Source organism: Rhincodon typus, unplaced genomic scaffold (genome assembly GCF_021869965.1).
Source record: "Rhincodon typus isolate 14 unplaced genomic scaffold, sRhiTyp1.1 hic_rhity00000944, whole genome shotgun sequence".
Lineage (NCBI taxonomy): Eukaryota > Metazoa > Chordata > Chondrichthyes > Orectolobiformes > Rhincodontidae > Rhincodon > Rhincodon typus.
The window spans coordinates 1-10,544 of NW_025966582.1; the positions used below are offsets into that span (position 1 = coordinate 1).

A 10,544-nucleotide genomic window follows, 5' to 3' on the forward strand; every position below is an offset into this window, starting at 1 on the left:
TTGTGCCTGATCCAACAGAACCATAGCTTAAGATGAAATTGGTGGACTTTTCTAAGAATTGTCTTTACCCAGTTTGGTCTACATGTGACTCCAAACCTGCACAAATATGATTAATCCTCAACTTTCCTCGGAAATATTTTCAATAGCAACATTAAAGCATAGATTAAAAAAGGAGTCCAGTTTAATGGTATCTTCCAATTTGTCTCAAATGTAAATTTATGTTCTCGGTAAAGACAGCGAAGCAGTGGCAGGGCTTACTGCTAGACTGAATAATAGTCTAATATACTGCTGTGAACATGCTTCCTCCAAGGACATAACGATCTTTATACCAACTAACAGTGTGATTAGCTGCAAACGATGTGCTTTAAGGGGCTCTCATATAGGGTGAGGTTTCGGGAGCTGCATACAGCAGGGGCAGGACTGAGAGGGGTTGCAGAAGTGTGGGTGTCACTGCCAACACTCTAACCAATTACATCCAGTAGGGAGCATTCAAGGGTGGCATTCCTGCCCCCTGTGTCATTTGGGACCTGGGTGGATAATTAATTCCCATGCAAGGACCTCATCAGTTGATATTCACTCTACAGTGGGCAGGAGATTTGCCACATGGGAAGTCTAAAAAGCAAATCACACTGAGTTGGATGGCTGTCACTCCACACCAGGGCATGCCTGCAGAGGTGCAGCAATCTTACCTTGTTATCATCAACATGTTTGCTTATTTCTTCCATTGTGACCACAAGCAAGGTCCCATTGTTCAGGGTCCACCTTGCTGCCTGATCAGCTGCAACAGTCATATTATGTACATCTAAAATGGAACATTTGACACCAGGACTGGAGCGCACTTCAAAGAACTGGGATCCTAGAGGTGCCGGCCTGGGGAAAGAGAAAATATTTTAAGTCCAGATAATTGATCACTCAATTCAAAACAGGATGTAATTGTTTTCAAAATAGGGTTTGAACTGGCAATGATGTCCATCCATTAACTCAGTTCAAGGAATCTTTAACCTCTCGGTAATGAGATTAGTCCGCATTTTACAAATGCGCCAAATCCGCACAAGATGGGCACCATTTTTGATTAGAGACCTAAAGGGTAAATGTTCACTTGCTATGATGCATTAAAAGCAGCATCTTAACTTGTAGAAGTACAATGCTGGACTCAATTCCCAGCCCTGATTGCCTCTGCTCAGAGATTCTTACAGTCAGCAACAACAGGAATTGAAAGACAGCTCTCAGAAGATCACAGCTGATATGAAAAGGCACTATTTGATCGAGGCAGGGTAATAACATTTAAACCATTGACAACTCAAAAACCAGGCATCAGGACCGATGACAAATCTTTATTAAAGGAACTGATTTTCACATAATCTTAAAAGGAGGAAAGAGAGGCAAAGAGATTTGAAGACGGCATTCTGGGCCTTAGCAGTTACATAGTGGTGCATAGAATCTAGGAGATAGTGGTCAGAGTTGGAGGAATGAAGAATCTTTGGAGGATTGTCGGGTTGATTACAGAGATGGAAGGGAGCAAGGCCACTGAAGGATTTCAACATGGAATCACTGAGGCCTTAACTTTCCTGCATGTGGCTCTGTGTTTGAAAGTACTGCACATTTCTGTAAAGATGATGCATGAACATGCTTGTGTGCATCTCCAAGGGCTGTTGCGCTGCTTGTTTCTGATAGCTGCATCTTCACAATGTAAAGGATCATTGCACAGGATGTAGAATGTAAAAATCAAGCCGTAATAGACTATCAGCCAAATGTTTGACAGCCACAGGAGGGTGGTGGGTTCTGTGCGAGTAGGATATAAACAGTAGAGCTTTGAAGTAACTCAAATTTACAACACCAACATACTGTTTGTACTTTTTCAGATGCTGCTTTGGGGTGCTTTCATGAAACATGTAACTAAAGAGCTGCTGAGTACTTCCAGAATTTTGTTTGTCTTTCTTGGGTACAAAGTGAACGATCATGCACTTCTCCATGTTGAACTCCATTCACTACTCACTTAATTTCTGAAATCTCCTGCTAATGTGGTGCAATCTACAAACTTGCATGCACAACTCGCAATTCCTTCATCCAATTCACTGATTCGAATAGTGGCAAGTAGAGGCCAGGAGTACAGATTCCTAGGGAATACCATTTCACACAACCCATGCATCAGACTATATTCCCTTTATCTCTACTCTATATGCCACAACCAATTGCCAACATATGTCAGAACGTTATGCAATTTATGTGTTTCCATTGTAAGACATTCGTGATTTTCTCATCTAGATGGTTTCCAGATATATCTCACTGCTTTTTTGTGGAGGAATGTTGCAACATAATGCTTCACGTAACATTAAGGTCAAGGTACCACTTATGACATCCTTTGGGATGATGCTATGACACTTTTTTTAAAATTTTTGATAGATAATGTATGCATAAGTAAAATAGTACTTACACAGATTACATTGAAAATGTCAACATAACTGAAAATGATGTTGCCAACTTTAAACATTATTTCTGCCTGTTAGGTGTCTTTCTGGTCATGCTGAAGATATTTTTAATTGGATTTCCTATTAAACCTTGAAATACAGAATAGCTGTGTGTGTTGCATGCAGTTGCAAATTCTAAGCCCCAAGTATCACCATGCAGCCAGTTAGCTCCTCTGCACATCTGGAGAGTTAAAGCCTCTTTTATACCAAAGATTTTAAATTTATACAACCCAAATTTTCATGTTGCAATTGCTATAGCATGTAGCTCTTGTCACACAAGTTCAGCCAGGTAGTCCTCATAACATATGAGTTAATATAAGAACATAAGAACTAGGAGCAGGAGTAGGCCATCTGGCCCCTTGAGCCTGCCCCACCATTCAATAAGATCATGGCTGATCTTTTTGAGACTCAGCTCCACTTACCCACCCACTCACCATAACCCTTAATTCCTTTACTGTTCAAAAATTTATCTAGCCTTACCTTAAAAACATTCAGCGAAGTAGCTTCAACCGCTTCACTGGGCAGGGAATTCCACAAATTCACAACCCTTTGGGTGAAGAAGTTCCTCCTGACCTCAGTCCTACATCTCCTTCCCTTTATTTTGAGGCGATGCCCTCTAGTCCTAGTTAAAGTGATCCCAGCAAACTTTAGCAGATCAGAGGTGTAGCATATCCTTCTGCAATCTGCATGCGCCTCTCATCCCATTTATTAAAACTTTTAATTATCATCTTTTTGTTCTTTGGCTGTAGCATTCTTTAGAAAGAGGGTGGATTTTTGACTCACTGGCCCTTCTTTACTTTTTAAAAGAAAGGAGGGACTTCCACATTTCTGAGATGGCATTCCACTCAGGACTCCCTCAAATACAAAGTCGTACTTCCATTTCAACAGTTCTTTCATATTACAGAACTGTCAGAGGAAGGCAAATGACACTCACAATGGGTCTTTGGATCTCTTCCTCAAACAGCAGTCAAAAGGAGAGTCTAAATAATTTTAAGGTGGAGGTCACTAGACCCTCGGTAAGCGAGTGGGTGAATGGTTACCAGGAATAGCCAGGAATGTGGAATATTCAGATCAGCTATGGTCGAAGAGCTGGGTGCCCCACAAATTCACAAGTTCCTTATATACATACTTCATTATTATGCCAATCAGGTGCAAGAAGCTATTTTAAACCATGTTAATTATGGCAATTTATGCATGTGTAGGTGTCTTTTGGGCAAGTACAGTGACCATTTTGGATTGCAAAAAGAGAGAAAGGACTTGCATTTTATCAGTGTTTTGATTTCAGCTTACGTTAATATTTGATGAGTCAGATCTCAGAGTGTCAACCTGGCTTGTTGATCCAAACTATTTTGTTAAACTGTGCAGACCAATTACTACACATATTCGCAAGAGGCCACCAATGCATTTTTAATGCAAAGAATAAAATGTTTATTAAACAAGAAGAAAAACAAAGTATATTATATATCTCAAAAAGAAAGGTTGGAAAGTTTTCATTACAAACATCAGACAAAAGATGGACTGACGTTACCCTTATACCCCCAGCAAGATCCTGACAAACACCCACAACCTCAGTGAAGAGTCACCATGATTTCCCCACTAAGGCTCTTTTTTCAGACGCAGATTGGGACAACTTCACTCGATTTGCTTTGGGCAAATTTTCTCTGCAGTCACAATATGCTTTTTCCCCTTCATCTGGTATCTCTGCCAGGGATACCTGAAAACAAAATTTGCTATAACAAGGTGTAGAGCTGGATGAACACAGCAGGCCAAGCAGCATCAGAGGAGCAGGAAAGCTGACGTTTCGGGTCTGGACCCTAAATTTGCTGTTACTTTTAGCTTCAGAGCAAACTCAAGTTCCCTGAACTCAACTGTCCAGGTTCCATTCTGGAGGGTCTTTTTCTGTGGCTGTATACCTTTATGACTATTAAACTGGACTGCTTGCGTCGCCCAGCCAACTGAACTGAGAGACAGAGAGAAATTAAACACTAAGTAAGAAACTGAGGGAAGCAAGGATACAAAATGTACTCTGCTTGAGCCAGTCAGTGACATTTTCTAACAGCTGAAAAATATCTGTTGTATTATATCTGACAGGCAGCATATATAGAGACATACTCATAAAATCATAGCATGTGACCTGAAGGTAAAAACATTCCATACTCCATCTTACCTCAGATCACTGGAAGCATGACACTTTGTTGGAAACCATTAGCTTAGTATTGTTAACACTTGTGGCTGAGAAATGTAATTTTGTTCGTAATAATTAGTTGTAATAAACATCTTGAATTCTTCAAAACCATGATATCCACAGCCAATTTCTTGTGTTATGGGAGCTAACAAAAGCATTGTCACATCAGGTAAAGCACCGTGGTGGAGACAAATTCACACCAACCCCCAATCAGGAGGGAGCTTAGTTGGCAAGATTGAAGGAGGTTCAGCTGGTAACACATCACAAAGCAAATAGCCAGGAATCAAGGATCTGAGTGGGGTGTTATTTCAGAGCATGCATGTACAATATAATTCCTGTTTTAAAATCATGTACTTACTAGCATCCTTCTCTACTAACAAGTCAGTACCTGCCTTCCATATGGAGAGGCTTGGCCAGAGATTGGGACTTCATCAGATGAAGACCCAGCTGTCAATTGTGTATCAATTAAAATCGGGAATAGAGATAAGGCCAGAAATCAAAGAATGCAGATGCCTTGGAGGAGTATTTTGGGACTTGGAGTTTATAGAAATTAGGAGGGGTGAGGCTACAAAAAGAATTGGAAAACATGAATGAGAATTTTAAAAATTAGATTTTTCAGCACTGGGATTCAATGTAGATCAATTAATACAGGGGTGACTGGTGAACAGAATGTGGTCAAGTTAGGATAGAGATATTGGCATTTTGAATAAGCATCATTTATGAAGGTGTAAAACAGGTAACTGGCCAGGAAAAAAAAATTGGAATAGTCATATCGAAGCATAGATTAATGTTTCAGCAGTGTACATAATGATACAATACTTTTACAAGGTTAGCAACGGACACCTAGTCCCTCTGCTTTCGCAATAATCAGCCTGCACTATGAATCATGTCATTGCAATTCAAACTCATAAGTAGCAGGTCAAAGCCATAAACAAACCAAGTGGGAGAGAAAATGAGACAACAAGTGGGAGTCGATACCCTTGCTCAGGTGCCTTAGAGTTCAGAATTCAGAAGCCCAGTATTTGCAAAATGATGTTCGATCAAACATACGTACAAAGATCAACTAATTTACTAAAAAGAAAAATTAAATCAGTTTTACAACTTACTTGTAAATGTCGATGTTGAGCACAGTTCCCACCACATAAATTGCCTGGTTAGGTTTCCCACATTCCAGGCGTACAATCCTTTGTTTGGACATAATGAAGGTTTAACTCCTACAAAGGAATAGTGAGTGTTTCAGCTCATATAGATGTTTATCTATAGACATCAATACAATGCTCACTTAACAGCCCATTAATCTTTCTCTTAACCTGCCTTCTGGTAGGAGAAAAATCCATTATTTTGTATAAACTGTTACTCTGTGACTCAATCTTTTATATTCATCTGCAAAATAAACAGTTTAGGATTTTATTCCTAAAATAAATCATTTCACCTGGTTATCGGAATAAAGAACACTGACCCTATAATAGTTACGTATGTCCTTTTACTTCTTTGTAGAAAACTTTAATTAAAATGAAATGAACCCATTCAAGTGCTTCCTATTATTGAAATCCTCTATTCATCACTTAAATCCATCAACAGTTAATCTGATTTAGGAAAAACATTTCATATTGAAGGATTTGCTCACAGCACACAGAGTTAGTGAAATTTTCTAATCCTCTTAGATTTTAGATGAATCTCAGTTTTTCAATCTCTTTCTTGATACTCACAATGATTACCATTCTAAATCGTCCCACCTTGTATAAGTGCAGAGCTACAACTACTCGAGTGAATTTCAAATTTTAAAACAATTGATTGGAGACTGTTCTGTGCTCACACTTAACCTGTAAGTTCCCGCAAGAGAAAGAGAGACTAAAAGTCATTGATTGAGACAATCATAGATTTCAGAAAAAATAAGCCTTCAACAAGATCCAGAAATTGCTGAATCTCTGTTGACTACAGTTGATTTTGAGAACAAAATAGATTTACCTCTGTGACTGTGGACAGCTGCTTCTCAAGCCTTCTCGGGGACTGTCAGTAAGCATAAAGCTCACAGAGACCAACAAGTATCAACTATAAACCCATGGTTGGCTGATCAGGTGTTTGGAGTCATTTCACAAAAAAAAAGTTGCAGAACCAACACCCTGATTTTTTTTCCAAAGTTGTTGAAATCACAGGTCAGAGGGCATATGTGGATAGAACAGCTACATGTACATTTCAGATGCACAGCCCTTCATCAGAACTCTATTTTCTGATTTTGTTTTGGGGTTTGCAACTTTATACCATTTACTGTACTTTAACGGATCAGAAAGATTGCTCTTGGTCAGCTCTGGCAAACCAATTAACTGTAAATGATGAGAAATATTATTTATTAATTCATAGATGTGGGGGTCACCAGCTGGGCCAATACTGTATTGCCCATTTTTACTTGCTTTAGAGAAGGTGGTAGTGAGCTGCCTTCTTGAACTTTGCATCGTGGATGACAGGTATACCAACGGTGTTGTTATCGGGGTAGTTCCAGGTGTCTGGCCTGAGGACGATAGTGAAAGAACAGTGATGTCATTTCAAATCAGAATGGTATGTGACTTGGAGGGGAGGTTGCAGATGGTGGTGATCCTAATCTATGTGCATTTATGTTGCATTATTAATTCTTCTCACATTTAGTGTGAAGACCTCATCCATGCATTCTATTTTGATTGTGGGCTGCATTTGGAAAAGGATGTCTTATAGTAAAAGGACTGAGAAAGGAATTACCGTACTTTTAAAAAGCAAATTACTGAAACTCATTGTGCGTCATTTTGCACTGTTACTTTGCTAGTAGGGGAAGGTATGAGAGGAAATGGTATGGCACCAGGGTTTGTATAAAGTGAGATTCAGCCTGCAATAATTTGGTGATTGATTTATGACCAATTGTGAATGCCAACGGTCATTAGCCTGACAACACATCTTTGGTTTCTGGGTAGTGCAAATGTAAACCAATTTTATGGGATATAATAACATTTATTGTAAAACCAGAAACCTACGTGTTTTCTGTGTGTCTGAAGCTAATAATTAGACACATACAGCACGGATACAGATCCTTGGGTCCAACTCATCGATGCTGACCAAGTTTCCCCAAACTAAACTTAGTCCCATTTGCCTGCTTTTTGCCCATAATCCCTCTAAACCTTTTTCATGTACCTATTCAAAAGTCTTTTAAATGTTGTAACTGTACCTGCATCTACTGCTTCCTCTGGCAGTTTATTCCAGAGATGAACCACCCTGTGAGAAAAAGCTGCCCCTTTAGGTTCCTTTCAAATCTTTCTTCTCACCTTAAAAATATGCCTCTTAGTTTTGAATTCCCCCACTCCAGGGAAATGACCTTCGCTATTAACTTTATCTATGCCTCTAATGATTTTTTAAAACCTCTATAAAAGGTCACCCCTCAACCTCTTACGTTCCAGGTAAAAGAAAGTCCCAGCCTATCCAAATAACTCAAAGCCTCCAGTCCCGGTAAAACACCCTTGTAAATCTTTTCATACAGTCAGAGTCATATGGTCATACAGCACAGAAACAGACCCTTCGGTCCAACCAGCCCACGCTGAACATAATCCTAAACTAGTCCCACCTGCCTGCTTCTGGCCCATACCCCTCCAAACCTTTCCTATTCATATATCCATCCAAATGTATTTTAAATGTTGTAATTGTAACCGCATCCACTACTTCATGAGGAAGTTCATTCCACACACAAACCACCCTCCATGTAAAAAATTTGCCTCATGTCTTTTTTAAAATCTCTCTCCGCTCACTTTAATATGCCCCCTGAAATTCCCCATGTTAGGGAAAGACAACTACCATCAACTGTACCTATACCTCATTATTTTATAAACTTCTTTCAGGTCACCCCTATACTCCAGTGAGAAAAGTCCCAGTCTATCCAACCTTTCCTTATCACTCAACCATTCCATACCTGGCAACATCCTGGAAAATCTCTTCTGAACCCTCTCCAGCTCGATAATATCCTTCCTGTGTCTGGGTGACCAGAACCGGACACAGTATTCCAGAAGAGGCCCCAATGTCCTGTACAACCCCAACTCCTATACCCAAAGGACCGAGCAATGAAGGCAAACGTGCCAAAATGCCTTTTTAACCAACCTGTTTATATGTAACACAAACTTTAAAGAATTATGTACCTACACCCCTAGGTCCCCCTGTTCTACAACACTGCCCAAGGCCCTACCATTAATTGTATAAGCTCTACCCTTGTTTGTTGTACCAAAATGCAATACCTCGCATTTATCCAGAATGAAATCCACCTACCATTTTTCAGCCTGTTGACCCATTTGATCACGATCACTTTGTAATCTCAAAACCTTCTTCACTGTCCACAATGCCGCCAATTTTGGTATCATTCGCAAACTTACTAACCATGCCTTCTATATTCTCATCCAAACCATTTATATAAATGACAAACAAAAGAGGATCCAGAACAATCTCTGGAACACTGCTGGTCACAGGCCTCCAGCCCAAAAAGCAACACTCTCCACCATTATTCTCTGTCTCCTGCCATTTAGCCAATTATGTATCCAGTTGGCAAGCTCACCCAGAATCCCATGTGACCTAAGTTCACTAATTAGTCTACTGTGCAAAACCTTGTCAAATGTTTTACTAAAATCCAAATAAACAGCATCTACTGCTCTGTTATCAACAACCTTTTTGGTAACTTCAAGGAGTTGATTCCATGTGAAAGGTAAAACAGAGAAGCAGCAGCCTGTAAAGTGCTGTATGAGTTTATATTATACATCATGAACATTCAAAAGAAGTTGGCTCATTTTTGGTTTGGAAACAATCCACTGAAATTGTGCACAGCAGTTTAGTTGCAGTGGGTTAGCTGATCACAACTGGGTTTTCAGTAGGGACATCATAATTGTACTCACTAACTCTAGCTGAAGGAGGGAAAGAAACAGTTTACACAAAAAGTTTCACTGAAGTATGACAACAAAAGTAAAGTGGACCTGACAGAATCTTCAGTTGTGTGGCTTTATGCTCACATTCATGTGTGTTGGTTTTAAGACAGACTGATCCAAGAAGAAGAACTGGTCAAGAACTGTCTAAGCTTGAGCTTCCTTATGACACAGTTTATTACATGTTAAGACTGAATGCCACAATGCATGATATTCAGAGATGTACCAGGTTCTAACCTTACTGCTGCTTTATTGAAAAACTATTCCATAAACTCTATCACCACGTGCTAGTTGTGCTACTCCAGATGCTTCTCTGTACACATCTCTTTTCTTTCTTTTTTTTTTAAAACTCTGCCCACATTCTGCTAGTGAGATGCAATTTCATGACATCATTGCAAGCTTGCTCCAGGGTCCCAAAACCCTTATATAACAGGAGCCATGTACAGATACATTGTATACAGATGGATTTAAATTCACAATCGGAGTTTCGGTTTTATTAAAACGTTAGCATTAAATTGGTAGCGAGGAGAGCTAGTAAAACAAAGATTAAAGGAGAAAGTAATCAGTTTGCAAAGTTTCATACTCCATAGTTATTTTTCATATTTCATATTATTTCTTCATGTCAAACCAGTTCCACCCGTCACTAATACATGACAGCAGGCCCACGTCATCTTATCTTTAACACTCCTTTCATGCAAAAGACACTTTGGATTGTATTACATATTTTAACCTGCAATCTCATTGAAGATTTAAAAAAAAAATGTTGTTTCTAGTGTTCACATCTCACATTCCAAGAAGCAAATATGCCTTGATAACAGTATTGCGTACATTTGAAAGTAATGAATTGAAGTATTTTGGGGCATCTGAGATGTGTAAACATTAAATCAATGCAAGTTCTTTATATACTTGCAGAGCGGTCTTGCTCAAGTTTGTAGAAGTTCAACAGCAATTTGTATTTAAATAGCATCA

At 39.3% G+C, this 10,544-nt stretch overlaps 1 long non-coding RNA gene across 1 annotated transcript; it reads right to left on the reverse strand.

Moving 5' to 3' along the window:
* Positions 1-693: 693 nt before the first annotated feature.
* LOC125481126 lies at positions 694-6,734 on the reverse strand. The gene is made up of 3 exons (XR_007261220.1): positions 6,622-6,734; positions 5,760-5,867; positions 694-870 (listed from the first exon to the last, which is right to left on the reverse strand). It is a non-coding gene; the product is annotated as an uncharacterized LOC125481126 (long non-coding RNA).
* Positions 6,735-10,544: the final 3,810 nt, after the last annotated feature.